Here is a 13,882-nt window from a genome sequence, read left to right as displayed (position 1 = left end):
AACCCCAATCGATTATGTACTGTTGCTAATCGATTGGGATGTGTTGTAATCAATTGGCAGTGGACACTAATCAATTCAAACAAGCTATAATTGATTGGTAGCTAAAACTAATCGATTAATAAGCCTATTTTTGGCTGAAATGGTCTGATTTCAGTTCATTAAACTACGTTTAGTCAATTTAACTATTCTAACCCTATGAAGTGCTTAGGTAAGCATTTAAGGGTAATTTTCTTCATAAAAATGAGAAAGGAATGGTTAAAAGATTTAGAGTTAAGCAGGAGGAGGAGGTTTAGAATCAAGGTTGAATTTTTAACCTTACAACTTTAATTTTGGAATTTCCTAAAGGTTTAGGAACTTCAAATCATTGTTGGTGCAATGATAGAAGTTAGAACATATTTTGAGAGGGAGGGCCACCTTAAAGACATGATTTGTGTATGGAAGGAGAATTTTTGAAGGATATTGGATGGATGCTCAAGATTGAGCATTAGAGACAATGGAAGGGTATGAGTGCTTCATTGTGAAGTTTGAATGACAAAAGGATAAATCTTGGGAAGAGTTTTTTTTTGATATGTATAAAAGGGGGAGAAAAATATAGGGTTCAAGTTAAGAAACTCTCATTTATACTTTGGCATGAGATTAAGAAAGGATTTAGACTAATATGGGTTAACCTAACTTAAACATATTGTCAAACATCAAAAAGGGAGAGATTATTGGTGCAATTGTCCTCAGATCAAGGTTGACTAGTTTGACTAAACTCGAGTTGGCTCGAGCTTGAGTGTTGATGTTTGATAATATGTGAGAGAGAAGTCAAGTATGTCAAGGGAGGACTGAATACTTGTTTAAGGAAGTCCTAATTAGAGGTTACACAATGAAAAAATCTTAGTAAATGAAGATAGGTAGAGGAAGTCCTAGCGAGGCTAGGCAGTGAAAACCTAGTTGGGAACTAGATAGTGGAAGTCCTAGTGAGGCTAGGTAGTGGAAGACCTAGTTAGAAATTAGGCAGTGGAAATCCTAGTGGGGCTAGGCAATGGAAGACCTAATTGGAGGTTAGGAAAGGGAAAAATCTAAGTGGGTTAAATGTTGATCGAACATTTGGTGATTAGAAGTCCAATGGAAATTAGCATGAGATGAAAAGTCCAAGTAGGTCAAAGGTTGACTGGATATTTAGTAAGTAAGTCCCAACAGGTTTAGCTTGATTAGAGATTAGGTAAAGGAACCCTAAACTCGGATTAAGGGAGTTAGGGTTGGTAATCAATTAGGGTAATTGTTGGGGAGCTTGATGGATGCGTGCATGGACACGTTTCACAAATCACGTAGTGGAAGACAAATAATAAAACTAATTCTTACATCACACATATCTCAAGCATACAAGATACACACATGAAGGACATAATCACACAATTAAACTTTTATGAATAATAAATTATATTTGACGAATGACTTGGAGTGGAAACGACATCAACTAGCGACACTATCAAGCCTCATCTCTATTTGTATCCATGTCAAGCAATTGTCAAGACAACTTCACAAAGTTATGAGTCTTATCTCCATCTTCAATACTAGTCGATTGGAGATGAAGCGATCCAAAGAGATCTCACCAATTGTTCGGTATTTGATGGCGTTAGCAACCCGATGATACCAAGCGTGGAGGATATTGCACTCGCTTCGATGCCCGACGACGTATGTTACCTAACGACATGAGGCAAGGTGAATGAAAATCGGAGAGGCTATTGTTCGGGGCTAGAACTTACTGCTGTCGGATATATAGCCTATGACAGAGGGCCCTAGAGGTCAGTTGGTGACCGACGGAGGGAGGGGAGGCCGACAATAGTACCTTACTGGTCTGGAGCGACAACATGTGGGACATCAGCACCTTGTTGCTGTCCGGCAAGGCAAGTGACGACCGGTGAAGCTTCACCTAACCGGAGCAGCAACAGGTGCTGACAAGCGACGTCGTTGGTCGGCGACGATGAGGGGCAGCTATCCTCTTTGGTTAGCATTGGCAGCAGAGAGAGGTGAGGGAAACAAAAACCTAACTTTTAGGTTTCAAATTCAAACCTTTAGATCAAATTCAAACCCTTATCCACTAACCCAAAACATTAACCTTAGGTTTGTTCAAGATCAAACAATCTTGGTTCAAAGCCAAACCACTTGATTCAATAACCAAACTTCTTTTAATTAAAACATAAACCAATTTGGTTTATAATTAAATTAACGAGGATCCAACTCATGTTCAAAAGATGTGGTATATCCCTGCTCCATTGAGACAAAACTTCTTCCATATTTGCCTTTCATCTGGTCTAACCAGATTCAATCTTTTTTGATCTGAGAATCTAATTTTCAAACTCGTTTTAAGTCTTTCGGATAAACTCTTAGCGCGTGTGACCCAATTGGTTCCCGGTTATGTTGGCAATTTGTAATTAACCATTAATTATGAATAGATTATGATTGACACCTAGTAGTACATCATGATCCCCAATTGATTAAAAAAGTAATGGTTGATCTCAGAACCACTTCTGAACCCTTCATCAGCTACGATGAGTCGTGCCTCGTTCCTTTCACTCGTCTTATAAGGTTCAGGACTTGGTCTATGTGTCAATCCCCACTAATTTGACTATATTACACCTAGTCCAAGTTATACTTCGTCATCTTGTAGATTTAAATTAATCAGACATGTGTTCCAAGGGTACCATACTCTTGACATGTAATTCTTTAACCAAAAACTTCGAGTAATAATCCTGACAAGAGATCATAGGGTATATATCTCCTTTCGTAAGGAGCAGTGAATCCTCTATGGGATATACAAACACGTTCGGGGACTTTGACTTATATTCAATCATCCCAGATCTATATCTATAAGGAGATACTTGCTTAAAATGTCAAAGTATAAGTCTCTATGATCAAGATGACTTGAATACCTCAAGTCAAAGGAAACTCATACTTAAGATGCTATGAGATCTTCATTGATATATCTATATATGTATAGAACTATATAAAGTCTCATGGTAGGTCACTCCAATGAATTAGTTACCCTTAATTAGCATCTATATTTAACTCTTGATATCCCAATATCTCTAGCTAGCGAGGATCATCTACTTAGTTAAATCAAGAAGTCTAACACATGATAGTCTCTCAGAATCGACGATGTCCGAACTCATTAGTTCATCGACTAGGAATTATTTCAATATATTCACAATTACACATGTAGATATGCTCACTAATTGTGATCCAATCATAAGTTCTCTCATGCTATAAATAGTATTGTGGGCATTCAATAAATAAGTTTAAGATCTAATCTTATATATAAAGAATGTATACTCAAATAGTGAATATTTATTTATCTAATAAATAGTACATACCATAAGATAATTACCTTAGGACATCTCTCAAATATAATATACTCCCACTTGACCTAATGTTAATCGACATGGTATCCAATACCATAGGTGTATACATGACTCTTAAACTTACTTTAAGGTAGAGTCTTTGTCAAAAGATCCACTAGGTTCCTTTCAGTGAGAATCTTCTCAATTTTTATTTCTTTCCTACTGATGATCTTTGATCAAATGATAACGCCGAAGTACATGTCTAGATCACTGGTGAGACTTGTATTACTTCTCCTGTGCAATGGTTCCATTATTATCACAGTAAACTAGTAAGGCTTCATCAATGGTCAGAACCACTCTAAGTTTAAAGATGAACTTTTTAATCCAAATCACTTCCATTGTTACTTCAAAAGCGACAAGGTACTCTGCCTCTATGGTAGAATTGGCAATGATACCTTGCTTGGAATTCTTCCAACTTATTATGCGTCCATTCAATGTGAATATATATCCAAATTGAGACTTAGAGTTATCCTTATCTGTTTGGAAGCTGACATCAATATACCCGCGTGCTACCATATCACCATCTCTATATACTAAGAACACATCTTTAGTTCTTCTCAAGTACTTAAGGATTGACTTAACAGCTATCCAATGATTCATTTTAGGATCTGACTAGTATATGCTCGTGACACTCAAATTGTATGATATATCGAGCCTCATATATATCATAGTATACATGATAGATCCTATCATAGACGCATTGGGTATCTCACTCATGCAAATCCTTTTGTCGTCTATATTTATGCATATAGACTTTGACAACTGAATATCATGCCTCATGGGTATAAAACCTTTCTTGGATTCATCCATGCTAAACCACTTTAGCACTTTGTCTATATATGTAGGTTGTGAAAGACCAAACAACCATTTTGATCTATCCTTATAGATCTTAATCCCAAAGATATAGGTTGCTTCTCCCATGTCTTTTATGGAGAATATTTTGGATAACAAAACTTTAGCCAACTATAGGACAAGAATATCATTTCCTATAAGCAATATATCGTCGACATATAACACTAGGAATATGACCACACTTTCTTTAACCTTCTTGTACACATAAGGTTTGGAAAGATTTTAAGAGAAATCAAACTCTTTAATTACCTCATCAAAATGGATATTTCAACTCCTAGATACTTGTTTCAATCTATAAATGGATTTTTGAAGCTTGTATATTTTATTTTTATCAATAAATGTGAAACCCTCATGTTGTATCATATACACTTCCTCAAATAGATTTTTATTGAGGAAGACCACAAGGTTTGGCTAGATTTTATGAGAAATCAAACTTGTTAATTACCTCATCAAAAGGGATATTTCAACCCCTAGATATTTGTTTCAATCTATAAATGGATTGTTGAAGCTTGCATATTTTATTTTTATCAATAAATGTGAAACCCTTTCGTTGTATCATATACACTTCCTCAAATAGACTTTTGTTGAGGAAGACGATTTTCACATTCATCTACTATATCTCATAATCGTAATGAACTATTATTGTCAAGAGTATCTAAATGAATTTAAGCATGGTTACTGGTGAGAAAGTTTTAACATAGTCAATACCTTATCTTTGATGATAGTCTTTCACCACTAATCTTGCTTTGTAGGTAATTACATTACCATCCATGTCAGTTTTCTTCTTGAAAACCCACTTTCACCCAATAGACGTGATGCCTTTAGGTGGGTTTACTAAGTTTCAAACTTGATTTTCGTACATGGAATCCATTTTAACTTCATAACTATTAGCCACTTATCCCTTTCTGAACTTTTTAGTGTTGGAACCCCAGGGTTGTTTTGATGTGATCAACAAGTTAAGTTAGGTTATGTGGTGTTTTAACTTTATGTCTAAGTGTGCAGGAGCTTAGGAGCACAGGGAGTCGAGCAAAAGACGTAGCTGGTGAGAAGGACAGCACGGGAGAGAGTCGATGGGCTCGGTGCGCCCGAGGGACGAGGTGCTACGGAAGAGTATGCGGACGGACGAGAAGGAGGCGCACGACGTTTCCGAGGGACAAGAAACCGGAGTGGAAGGTTGTTCGAGAAGGTCGAAATTAGGTTCGGATGAGCCTTATTTCGGTTGGCTGAAATCATCCAAGTGAGCAGAGCCAGAGCGGAAGACCCGGACTGAGGCAGCAGCACCGGAGCAGAGGGCTCAGACCAAAAGTCAACATTGTTGACTTTAGTGGTCCGGGTGCCCGGAGCCATTCCGAGCGACCGGAACCGAGTTTTGATTGGATCGTGGTCAAACGTGATCCGTTGTGAAGGGGATAAAATTTTATCCCCTCCCAGGCGCTTAGAACCCTTCCAGGCGCTCCGACTAAGGTTATAAATATAGCTCTGGTCCAAGAAGCTCAATCAACTCAAGCAATTAGCATTTCCAACACTTGTACGCTTTCTTTAGAGTTTAGCTTCTATTTTTCTGTATGTCATTGCTATAAGAGGCTTCTCCGCCTAAAGGAGATACTAGTGCGACACATTCCTTGGATTAACAACCTCCCCGATTGTAACTAAGTAAAACCCTTTGTCCTCTTTTAGTTTATTGCTTTTATTTATTTTATGCAAGTGTTATTCTGAAAGTTCGAGAAGGGTAGTTTTCTTTTACTTTTGTAGGGCTATTCAACCCCCCCTTCTAGCTGGCCAACACGATCCAACAAGTGGTATCAGAGCTAGGATGCTTCAGGAGGACTAACCGTCGAATGAAGCACCGAATCAATGGCCGGACCAAACATCTACCCGCCAAAATTTGAAGGGGAATTCGCTAGCTGGAAAAACCGAATGCAGGTATTTTTCAAGACAGACTTTGATTTATTTTTAATTATGGAATTCAGTTTTGTAGCACCGGAGGGCAAAGAAAAATACCAGTGGATGAAAAAGGAGCAGGCCAACTACATGGCAAATGGTAAGGTAGAATTCCATCTGCTGAGTGTTCTTCCACCACAAGAAGTCAACCATATCAGCAACTACGACTCAGTAAAGGAACTGTGGGAAAAGTTTCTTGAGCTGCACAAAGGAACGTCCGGAGCCAAGCTCGCAAGACGGGATTTTCTTCGCAACCGGCTCACCAACCTGTGACTTGAAGAAAATGAAATAGTCGAACATCTGCACTCGAAGATTAAGGAAATCATCACCGGACTTTCGAATCTCGGAGAAAAGGTAAGTAACAGAGATTCGCTAAGGTACGCACTCAATTCATTTCCTAGAAATTCAAAATGGGCGTCACTTGTAGATGCCTTTTATATTTCGAAAGACTTAGAAAAAATTACATTAGAAAAATTATTTTCCACATTTGAAATACATGAATCAAGATGTGCAGGTACGAAGGAGCCCAAGCAAAACATCACCCTCAAAGTATCGAGAGACGAACCTAAGTCAGAGTCTTCCCTCGACGATGAGGAAATGGTTATGATGGTAAGATGCTTTAAGAAGTTATGTAATTCTAGAAAAACTAACAATCCGTATGGTAGAAAGAAAAGGACGATTCGCTGCTACCACTGCAATGAAGAAGGGCACGTCAAAGACAATTGCCCCAAGCTAAAGAACAAGGACAAAGGCAAAGGCAAGAAGTCTGTACAAACAAACAAGCGCAAGGTCTTAAAGGTGACGTGAGATGATACATCATCCGAATCGGAAGTCAAGGCCTTCTCCGAACTTGCATTAATGGCAAGTCATCAAGACGAGGACTACGATTTAAGCTCATCCGAAATGAGCATCGAGAGCATCGATGAAGGGGGAGCTACTTCAGAAGAAAGCAGCAGTTCAGGGGGAGACACTGATAACGAGATCGACAAGGTAAGTCAGGTACGATCTCTTCCTCCAGATAAACTCTTTAAGTTTGTTAAATTGTTAACTAAAGACTGCTGCAAGTTAGAAAAGGAAATTAAAAATTTAAAAGTAATTCTAGCAAAGTCTTGCCCATTAGAAGAGTTAGACAAATTAAAGTTAGAAAATGAAAATTTGAAAAGACAAATAGATTCTTTAAAAAAGCATGCATGTTCCCATAATACAAATTTTAGAAAATACAACAATTTAAATTAGTATTTTGGATATCACAAGGGATAAATTAGAAATATTTCAAAAAGGTATGTCCCTAAGAAATTTTTAGTTAATCCAGTAGGCTGGAACCTATATTGGGTTCCAAAGTCTTGTTTAACTTAAACTATTAATTAGATTTAGTACTTTCAGCGAGAAAATTAAACAGTTAATTTCTTTATGAGGCTTTGTCTAAGAAAGTGGTTGTTGCTCCAATAACCAAGAAGGCCTAGTGCCTCGCCACTGCTTGGAAGCCAAAATATTGAAATGAAATGTTTAATTAACTTTTTGATAAAACATTAAAGTTAAAATTAAATAATATTTTAGAAAGTCTTTCAAATATTTTTTTTAGAAATTAAAAAAAATTTATTTTTTTTGCTTACAAAAATTTTCTTGCTTAAGTTTTCTGCTTAGAAAATTCTCAAAAATAATTTTGCTTGCAAAAACTTAGAAATTTTTCAAAAATATTTTTTTGCTTAGAAAAATTTTCTTGCTTAAGTTTTTGCTTAGAAAATTCTCAAAAATAATTTTCTTTCACTTAGAAATGTTTTCTAAAAATCATTGAAATAATTTTTAAAATTTTCTAAGTTTTAACCCTTAGATGTTTCTTGGAACCCCTTTTTTTATGTGATCAAAGGAGGAGAAGGAAAAGTATAAGTCTAGGGGGAGGTAGACTACAATTTTTTATATCTTTTTGTACTTTATTGCAATATAAGTTATTTCATTTTTTTATCTATTTTACCCTAACTTAACTTAGGTTGCTGATATAAAAAAGGGGGAGATTGTTGAAACTCCAGGGTTGTTTTGATGTGATCGACAAGTTAAGTTAGGTCATGTGGTGTTTTAACCTTGTGTCTAAGTGTGTAGGAGCTTAGGAGCACAGGGAGTCGAGCAAAAGACGTAGCTAGCGAGAAGGACATCACGAGAGAGAGTCGACGGGTTCGGTGTGTCCAAGGGACGAGTTGCTGCGGAAGAGTACGCGGGCGGACGAGAAGGAGGCGCGCGGCATTTCTAAGGGACGAGAAACCGGAGCGGAAGGTTGTTCGAGAAGACCAAAATTGGGTTCGGGTGAGCCTTATTTCGGTTGACTGAAATCACCCAAGCGAGCAGAGCCGGAGTGGAAGACTTGGATCGAGGCAACAGCACCGGAGCAGAGGGCACAAACCAAAAGTCAACTTTGTTAACTTTAGTGGTCCGGGCGCTCGGAACCATTCCGGGCGCCCGAAACCGAGTTTTGACCGGATCGTGGTTAAACGCGATCTGTTGCGAAGGGGATAAAATTTTATCCCCTCCCAGGCGCCTGGAACCCTTCTAGGCGCCCCGACCAAGGCTATAAATCTAGCCTTGGTCCAAGAAGCTCAATCAACTCAAGCAATTAGCATTTCCAATACTTGTACGCTTTCTTTAGAGTTTAGCTTCTATTTTTCTGTGCGTCATTACTGTAAGAGGCTTCTCCGCCTGAAGGAGATACTAGTGTGACACATTCCTTAGATTAACAACCTCCCCGGTTGTAACCAAGTAAACCCTTTGCCTCCTCTTTTAGTTTATTACTTTTATTTATTTTATGCAAGTGTTATTCTGAGAGTTCGAGAAGTGTAGTTTTCTTTTATTTTTGCAGGATTATTCAACCCCCCTTATAGCCGGCCAACATGATCCAACATTTAGAACTTTTTCATAATCAGTAAGTTATCATCCTCATCTCATCCTCAATGAACAATACATAATTTGATTCACTTATGAGAAATTCATATCTTTTAGGAATATTGTATGTCCTACTGGATCTACAAAGAGGTAGTTTCTCCATAGGTTCAATTGATAGCTTATCATCATGAGTAATCGATTGTGGTTGTTGACTAATCATCTCTTCTGTGTCTATTGGAACCTCTTGATTTTCCTCAATTTTAACTTTACTCCCACTATTTTCCTGTAAGGGAAACTCTTTTTCTAGGAATACAAAACGCCTTGAAATAAACAACATTTTCTCCAAGGGATGATAGAATTAGTAACACCTAGTTTTCTTAGGGTAACTAATAACTAGACACTTATCAGACTTAACATCTAACTTATCTAATACTGTCCTCTTTACATAAGCAAGATGATGAGTGCATTTCATATAGGGTTTTAATCATATTTTGATGCATCTATCTTGATGATCCGTCCATCTCCGGAGTAAGAATTTCATTCGAGAAGATCAATAACATATCGATAAGCATTTTCTTCTCTCTATTTTATGTATTAAGTTATAGATTATTATTTTTTTTATCTCTTGAGTGGATCTCCAGATTCTAGGAGTAGGGAGTAACTATGATTTGATTGTTGATGCATGAACTATGTATTTGATCACTTCTATATTCTATGATATGTTTATTTGTGGTCCAGGCCTACTGTGTACACATGATTTTGATGCCAAAAGTATGAGATTCATATCCCATGAGGATTTGGGAATGAACTAAAAGAAGAGTCCAATCCTCCGACCTATAAAAAAAATGAGATGTGGAGAGTCGACTACGAGAGTAGATCAGTTTACCACGAGGAGCAATAGGATGTTATAGATCTTAATGGATTGATTCAAATTCATCATCACACAGTAGGAGAAGGTGACTCGGGGTTGTGGGATCATGTGACAGGGATTCCCTTAATAAATAAATCCCTTAGCTTTGTCACTCTGAAAGTATATGATGAATTAGAATGGATACATCGGTGTAGTTCCAAAAGTCTACATTGGATACCCTAGGATAGTCTACCTGCATAAACAACTATTGAGGATAGGAAACTAAATATAGATCAGGTGTTCACAAGCATCATAGTGAAACCAAAGTTCTATAATTGTTCCTACTAATTCCAACTTCTCCTCTCGATCACTTGCTTTCTCTTGATCTCCTGTACTCTAGGCCCTCTCTCAAACCTCTCTCTCTCTCTCTCTCTCTCTCTCGCTCGCTCTCGTGACCACACATAACCTTGATTATCTAGATAACTTGCTTTGTGAATACAACTAGTGCTTAATCAATATTCCCTATGGATCGATATTTTATTACTTGACAACATTTTCATGTACTTGCAGATTTATCACACCACAAGATAACCCTATATCTTCAAGTAAGATAGGTGATATTTCTTACTACTCCATTTCTCAAATGGAATAGTAGAGATTGTCTTGCTCAAGACTCTGTTTAGCAAGTAAATAGCTATCTCAAGTGTGTAACCCTAAAAGGATTTTGAAAGACTCGCATGATTCATCATTGATCTAACCATGTCCAACAAGGTTTGGTTTCTTCTTTCAGATACACCATTATATTATGACATATAAGGCAGAGTCCATTGAGACAATATTCCATTGTCTCTTAGATAATCTTGAAACTCTTGACTTAAGTATTCACCATATTGATCGGATCAAAGTATTTCAATACTTTTACCAAGTTGTTTCTCTACTTCGTTTCTAATTTTTTTAATCTTTTCAAAGACCTCAAATTTGTATTTCAATAAATATATATACCCGAATCATGATTAATTATCGATAAAGATAATGTAATAGCTATAAACTCCTTGTTCTTCAGTTGACATTAGTCCACATACATCAGTATATATAAGGCTGATCAACTTCCACACTAGTTCACCATTTTTAGAAAAGGGTAACTTAGTTACCTTGCCTATTAAGCATAAGTCATATGTATCAAATGAATCTAATTCAAATAATTTCAAACTGCTAACATTTTATAGTTCGGACATGCATTTCTTGTTTATATGGACAAGATGACAATTCCATGAGTAGGAGGTCAACTAATCATCCATTCGAGCATGTTTGTTGCTCATTTAGATATTGAATATGTCATTGGATATATCTAACGCGTAGATGTTATTGCATAATGTTCTAATTGCATAAAGAATACTATTCAAAGTTATATAACAACAATTGTTATTAAAAGTCAAATGGAAATCTTTTCTATTTAAACAAGAAATAGAAATAATTTTATTTTTTATTGCAGGAACAAAATAACAATTATCCAATTCTAAGACTAATCTATTATGAAGCTTTAACAAATATGTTCCGATGGCTATGGATGCAACCTTTGCTCCATTACCAACTCACAAATTTGATTCTCCCTCGACCAGTCTTCTACTATTCATTAGCACCTGTATGTCATTACATATATGTGAGTCATATTTTGTATCCAATATCCAGATGTTAGAAAAAATAGTATGATATTCAATAACGAAGATACCTAAAGTAGATGAAGCGTATTCTTCTTCTTCATGGACTCAAGATAGATCTTGTAGTTTCTTCACCAATGTCTCATCTTGCTACAATGGTGACATGGCTCCTTTGGAGCTAGTTCTAGTGTCTTGGTTTTTTTCTTCCCTTTTGCTTGATGCTTTGACTTCCTCTTAAAACCTTTCTTTAAAGAGTCAATAAATATCATAACCTTCTTTTCTTTCTTAATAGATGACTCTATAATCTTGAGCATGTTGATCAATTTTGATATTGTGGATTCAATAAGGTTCATCCGATAGTTCATCACAAACAGTGAATAATTATCAAAAAATCTGTGCAGAATTAAATTAATATTTAATTCATAATCTATCACAAAACTAAGTGATCCCAACAACTTAATGTAGCTATTCTATGTTTTTGAATGTATTAAATATTAACATACTTTTTTATTTTATTTGTATTTTTGAATTAATTACTTTTTTATATCAATTTTAGTTGATAGTCTGCCCGAGGTAATTTTGAATCATGGATACACCCATGATGGTAGGCATTTTTCCTTCAATGGGATAACAAACCTAAAAAAGGCTTCCCGCTTGGATGGGCCTCTGCGAGTGCTTTTCAATTTACCCTAATTGCTAATAGGAAATTTCTATGAGGTCAGGTCAATCATCTCCAGAATTAGTTGGTTCAAAGAGATAGATACCTAGATTATCAAAAAAAAAAAAAAAAAAATCATAGACAAAACAACACTCACCCACTCACATTTTAATTGAACTACATCATCAACAAATCTCAAACAGTTGGGCTAAACAATGTTACACTCCCTGTGTTATTCCTAATAGCATGAAACAAACAAGAAATGAAATATGTAACATCTCACAATGATCTCACAATGATCATGTGAGTGGACCAATCTCAATTTGCCAACATACTTATCGAAACTTTTATTCGAATGCAACAAAGACATATATACTGAATAGATCATGGCATTTTTCATTTATTAAAATGTCTTTACAATAAGTTATATTCTTCGAAGTTCCAAAGACTTCACATGTCCATGAAATGACTCTTTAGTCAATAGCTTAGTAAAAGGATCAGCAAGCATATTTCGTGTAGGAATGTACTCAAGAATTATCTTTTTCTTATTAACAATATCCTTTACAAAATTATACTTAATTTCTATATGCTTGCCTTTGCTGTGATATTTGGGATTCTTGGAAAAAGCTATTATAGCTTGACTATCACAGTACACTATAACAGGACCCCTACTTTCCTCAACAATCTTTAAATGCTTCAGGAACCTTCTTAGCAAGACAACCTCTTGTACAGTCGCTACACAAGCCATATACTCAGCTTCCATTGTCAATAAGGCTACACAAGCATGCTTCTTGCTATTCCATGAGATGACACCACCATTCAGCAAGAAGGTATATCCAGATGTGGATTTTTTGTCATCAAGGTCCCCTACCCAATCTGCATCTGTGTAGCCACTTAGGCTCATATCTGATCCTTGGAAATAGAGGCAATAATCTGCTATTCCTTTGAGATATTTGAATATCCTCTTCGCTTCTTTCCAGTGTCTCAATACTGGGTTTGACTGGAAACGACTAACTAAGCCAACAACATATCTTATATCAGGACAAGTACACAACATAGTGTACCTCAAACTACAAATAGCACTGGCATATGATTTTTTCTTCATTTCGACTATTTCCTCAAGAGTCTTGGGATATATACTTTTGCTCAAAATAGTACCTCTCGCTATAAGCGTCTGTTTAATATTATAATCTAACATATTAAAGTGTTGTAGCATCTAAGTGATATAAGTTTCTTGAGACAAACCCAAAAGTCTTTTTGATCAATCTCTAATGATCTTCACTCTTAAGATATACTCTGCTTCTCCCATATCTATTATATTAAATTGTGATAAAAACCAAGATTTGACTTCCATTACACACTTTATGTCACTTCTAGCTATTAGCATATCATCAACATATAATGATAAAATGACAAACTTTCCTTTTTTTCTTTCTATGGTAAACATAATGATTCTCATTGATCATTTCGAAATCATAAGACAAAATGACTTCATTAAAACTTATGTTCCATTGTGTTGATGCTTACTTTAGCCCATATATAGACTTCTTAAGTTTACATACTCTATTCTCTTGGCCTTCAGCAACATAACCTTCTGGTTGTACCATATAGATTTCTTCGTTAAGATTATCATTAAGGAAAGTCATTTTTACATCCATTTGATGTA

The sequence above is a fragment of the Zingiber officinale genome, chromosome 3B (assembly GCF_018446385.1).
Source record: "Zingiber officinale cultivar Zhangliang chromosome 3B, Zo_v1.1, whole genome shotgun sequence".
Taxonomy (NCBI): Eukaryota; Viridiplantae; Streptophyta; class Magnoliopsida; order Zingiberales; family Zingiberaceae; genus Zingiber; species Zingiber officinale.
This window is presented reverse-complemented; position numbering follows the sequence as displayed.